A 5,437-nucleotide genomic window follows, 5' to 3' on the forward strand; every position below is an offset into this window, starting at 1 on the left:
GCGGCGGTGCACAAATGCTGCGCAGCTAGCGCCATTCGACGGCCAACACCGCGGTTCCTGGTGTGTCCGCTGTGCCGTGCGTGTGATCATTGCTTGTACAGCCCTCTCGCAGTGTCCGGAGCAAGTATGGTGGGTCTGACACACCGGTGTCAATGTGTTCTTTTTTCCATTTCCAGGAGTGTATTTTCTTTCAGATCAGCAAGGTTGTACGGTAGGTATTTTCATCACGACCTTATAGAGAGATAATGTCTAAAAAAAAGAAAAAAAAAGAAAGAAATGTGCACGCGACATATATTTTGTTACACGGGGGGTTCCTTCCTCTGTGTAGAAATGGCTCAAATGGCTCTGAGCACTATGGGACTTAACATCTGAGGTCATCAGTCCCCTAGAACTTAGAACTACTTAAACCTAACTAACCTAAGGACATCACACACATCCATGCCCGAGGCAGGATTCGAACCTGTGACCGTAGCGGTCGCGCAGTTCCAGACTGAAGTGCCTAGAACCGCTCGGCCACTTCGGCCGTCGTTCTGTGTAAAGCGCCGGACCTGTTGAGAAGGGTCCTACAGTTCCACACCCGATAGCGGAAGTCGAAAAAATTGCATCAGACATAGACGCAAAGTCGTCTGAGCCATTGATTTTGACATTGCACTCGGCTTCTAGTCGGAAGACCAAAATCGACTCTGTGAAAGATGTTGCAAATAATAAGTCGTGAAGGCTCTGCAGTCATGGACTGTACGGCTGGTCCCGGCGGATGTTCGTGTCCTACCTCGGGCATGGGTGTGTGTGTCTGTCCTTAGGATAATTTAGGTTAAGTAGTGTGTAAGCTTAGGGACTGATGACCTTAGCAGTTAAGTCCCATAAGATTTCACACCCATTTGAACCTTTGAACAGTAAGTCGTGCTTCCAACCGACTTAGGAGACTGTCTTCACCATTACATTCAACGTTTAAAGGAACCGAGGATTGCCTCAGATCCTCCCCCCTTCCCCCCTCCTTCCGGCACGTCATTCGTGCCGGCAAGAGCTACTTTGCCAACGGGTTTCACTGACTGCGTTCAGCAGCCGTCGGCATAAACTTCTCACCTCTGACCGAGACCACCTGGCAACCTTACCTACCGCACAATAAGTTGGCTACACGACATGTCTGGTATTTCTCTGAGGGCATCCATTACCCGCCTAACTCTGGAGCTTCCAGTGAACAACATACGCACTTTCTGAGCTTGTCCAGACAAAGACTGCTTTCCTTACTGTCTGAGAAGAAATAACACTAGGCAGAGCCCTGTACCCGTTGTTAAAGCGTAATGGAACTGCCGTGCCGTCAGTTCCTACATTTCCTGTCCGCCTTACACCCGGAAACAACTGTCTGCATCATGACTGCAAATTCATCTGGGCATTTTTAGAACCGTTTTGTCATCAGACATCATCCATCACGACCGAAATGTCGTTCTTTCCATAACAGGAGTTTGTTTTTGTTTCTGGCTCTACTAAGATGGGCATTCTAAAATTTTTCATTAATTAAAAACAAAGCAAACGAAACTTAAATTCTACATGGCTAGTGGCTCATCACCTGCCCATCAGGAATACTTTCAAAGTTTCTACGCAAAGCGATCACTCACAGGTCGCAGTTGTAAACAGACGCTGCGAATGACATATGTTTCGGCCGTATCCTTAAATTTTCTCGGGTGTGTTAGACTTTCGAGAACAAAGTTCTCGAGTACTGTAATTTCACAAATCTAACACTACACGGGTGTTCGTTAGGACCAATATTAATACATGACGGAGCTGCAAACACGTAGCATTCTTTGTCACCTTTGATGTAGTTTAAAAACATCTTGCTGAAAGTATTATACTACGTAGAATGAATTGCACAGACCCAGCATAGAAAATGCTAGGGATGAAACTGTCACGGGAAGTCCCCCGAAACGTAACATCTCCATCTGCATCATACTTCGCAAGCCACCCAACGGCGTATGGGGTGCCATTAACTGATCCTCGCTACCTTGTTCCACTCGCGAATGGTGCGCGGGAAGAATGGTTGTTAGAAAGCGTCTGTACTGCCTCTAAGTTCTCGAATTTTCTCGTTCTGGTCATTACATGAGATGTATGTGGGAGGAAATAATGTTTTCCGACTCTTGCCGATAGGTGCCCCTTCGTAATTTCAATAGTAAACCTCTCCATAATTCACAGCGCCTCTGTTCTAACGTCTGCCATTGGAGTTTGTTGCGCATCTCGATAAAGGTCTCGCGCCGACTCAGCGGACCCCGTGACGAAACGGGCCGCTTCTCGTTGGATCCTCTCTCTTCTATCAGTCCTACCTGGTAAGGATCCCATATTGGCGAGCAGTACTCAAGAATCGGTCGAACAAACGCCTTATAAGCCACTTCCGTCGTGGATGAATTTCATTTCCTTGAGATTCTTCCTATGTATCTCAGTCTGGCATTTATTTTTCCTACTGTTTATTTTTTTTTACGTGGTTATACCACTTAAGATCACTCTAGATAGTTACTTCTAGAGTTTTTACGGTAGATACTGTTTCCTGCAATTTGTCGTAAGTAATATAGTTGTACAGTGTTGGATTGCTTTTCCTGTGTTTGCGCAGTATGGTACATTTATTTACGTTCAGGGTCAACTGCCAGAGCCTGCACCACTGCAGGTTATCCTACAAATCGATACTGTCCTCTGGCGTTGCTACTTTGTTATAGACACCCGCATGTTCTGGAAATAATTTTGAAGAGCATCCTACGTTTCCTACCAGATAGTTTATATGCATTGTAAACAACTGTCACACTTCCTTGGGGTACTCCGAAAATTACCTTTACATCTGTCGATTTTGTTCCGTTAAGAGCGACGTGTTGAGTTCAGTCTGCAAGAAAGTCTTGAATCCAGTTACAAATCTGTTCCGATGCTCGATAAGCTCGTATTTTTTTTAACTAAACGGCAGTGCGGGTCGGTGTCAAATGCCTTCCTGAAGTCAAGGAACATGGCATAAATCTGAGCTCCTTTGTCTACAGCGCTATGAATCTCACGGAGGAACATGGCGAGCAGAGTTTTGCAAGATCTCTGCTTGCGGAATCCATGTTGATTTTTTTAAACCAGATTGTCGATATCCAGGAGCGTCCTAATTCTTGAGCATAAAACATGTTCCATAATTCTACACCAGACTGCCGTCAACGATATAGGTCTAATTGTGTGCATCTCTCCTATCACTCTGGTGGTAAACAAGAATGACCTGCTCGTTTTTCCGTTCGCTGGGTACACTTCGTTGCTCCAGCTATCTAAGATAAACTGCTATAGGTATATCATCTGGTTCTGATGACTTTCCACTGCTAAGAAATTGTAATTTATTTTCTGTTCTGCGATCGGTTATCTCAATATGTGTCAGTTCGAAGTTCGTACGACGAAAGGAGGAGGTATGTTGCAGCCTTCCGCAGTGGAACAATTTCGGAAGACAGAATTCAATATTTCGGCCTTCTCACCTTATCTTTCGTTTTGATGCCAGAACTGTATCTGAACTTCGAACCGTTTGCTGGTTTTGCATGAGACCAAAACATCTTTGTGTTTTTACAGAGATCGGTTGACAAAATTTTACTTTGAAAGTTATTGAACGCTTTTCTCATTGCTCTCCTTACGCGTAATAAGATTCAACGAGTATTACAAGTGTCTGGTGTCAATCCAGTTACATTTTAGAGGCTAAATGACTGTCCAGCTCAACTGCTCTCCAATTGGCTTCCAAGCGCTGGCCCGAGGCCCGGCGAAGAACTTTCGCCGCTCCACTTTGCGTCTGTCCAGCGTGGTGGGTGTGGTTCCGCCAAGACAAGTATCTGAATCAGTCTCTGTAGTTTCAGAAATGTATGTAAGTCAACTGGGGGCGTAGCTCAGATGGTAGAGCGCTCGCTTAGCATGTGAGAGGTACCGGGATCGATACCCGGCGCCTCCAGAATAATTTTTTTTCTTTTGGTGTTGCTACGTTCTTAGGCAACGATTACACGCAGAATACTCTATCTGTGACGCTGAGTTGGCAATCAGAGTCCTGTACTGTGGTGCTCGATCCAGATGTAGAAAGTTTAATCATGTGCTGAAAGAATATGTCATCAAAAGTCCTACAACTAACGGGAGTAAGACAGGATGGTGTACAGTTAGTGATTAACGGACGCCGCGCCAAAACTCTTGGCTAAATTTGGGAGATGTCTTATCAGAGTGGGGCATTTCCCACTATAATTAAGATCCGACTGGTAGGATGGGTCCCACGGCGCTACTGGGCACAGTTACGTTACATGCCGACATCGGGTTTCGTCCTTTTCGCACTCATCCATAACAACACAAATACAACACTAGCGCTTTCCACACGGCATACTAAGCTGAAGAAAAAGGTAGCGGAACCTACATCTGGCATGTCGTTATCGCCTTGAAAATAAGTCACAGCTTTCGTCTTGGATTAACGTCAAATGAGATACCTGGTAAATAGGCCTATGTGATGCCCTATTCCAGTTTCCATGGTATGACAGTGCACATTTTGCTGCAGGGAGGGCATAGGTACAAGCGAAGCACATTTAGAACCTACGGTCTTCCAAAGTTAACTGCACTCCTTATGTCTCCCTATATTTAGCCATATCAGTTTCTTCTTTCTTTATCACATCGATTACGAGTATGACGTCTTGGCCTGTCGAGCCAAAAGCACAGGCATCATTCCCGCTTCTAGTGACGTGCTATATTGTTAGCGTCTATATTTGTGTGTATACAGCAGTTCATTTTGATTATAACGTGACTGTTTCTGGGACTATACTTTTCCTGAACGGAGCTTTTATCTTTGCAGTCGGCAGCCGAGGAAACTCCGTAGCACACTTTTCAGAAACTGTATACATTGTAAAAGGAGACCCAAATCTTACTTCCAAAGTACATGTGAACTACCATCTCAATGGTATATCTACAAAACAAATAAGGAAACAAACATGTTTTAATCAAACACTAACCACAACTCCCCAAATAATGTACGTGCGACGAGAGAAACACTATCTGTACGAACCGGTGGCATTCTGGTGTAAAATACGCTGAAAATAAGTACGTAAAAAGTACATTGTAAATGACAGTAAGCTTTACAAAGCAATGGTGATCGATCGTTCCCCACGAGACCTCCAGCGATTGTTCGTTTCTCCCGTATTTGCAGCTACGACGCGAGGAAAGGCGGCATATTTTCTGAATGCGACAGTTGTTTTTTCAGATGCTGCAACTAATAAATATGGAGCCAGTAGTTTTATAATTTGGTCATTGCACGAGCAACTAGCTTCATCGAATTTGTGTTTCACTTCACTAATGTAACGTTTCTGGGCTTCTCTACTATAAGATGGTTTCGCTATTCCAACCTTAGCTGCGGCCTGCCTTTATTAACAATTCTTAAATAGCCTATGTAAGCTTCCTATCATAACTTGATCTTCACAGA

General features: G+C 44.5%; 1 non-coding gene across 1 annotated transcript; it reads left to right on the forward strand.

The window, feature by feature from the left end:
• Positions 1 to 3,864: 3,864 nt before the first annotated feature.
• On the forward strand, positions 3,865 to 3,937 carry Trnaa-agc (transfer RNA alanine (anticodon AGC)). Its single transcript has one exon. It is a non-coding gene; the product is annotated as a tRNA-Ala (tRNA).
• The last annotated feature ends 1,500 nt before the right edge of the window (positions 3,938 to 5,437 follow it).

The sequence above is a fragment of the Schistocerca cancellata genome, chromosome 1 (assembly GCF_023864275.1).
Source record: "Schistocerca cancellata isolate TAMUIC-IGC-003103 chromosome 1, iqSchCanc2.1, whole genome shotgun sequence".
Lineage (NCBI taxonomy): Eukaryota > Metazoa > Arthropoda > Insecta > Orthoptera > Acrididae > Schistocerca > Schistocerca cancellata.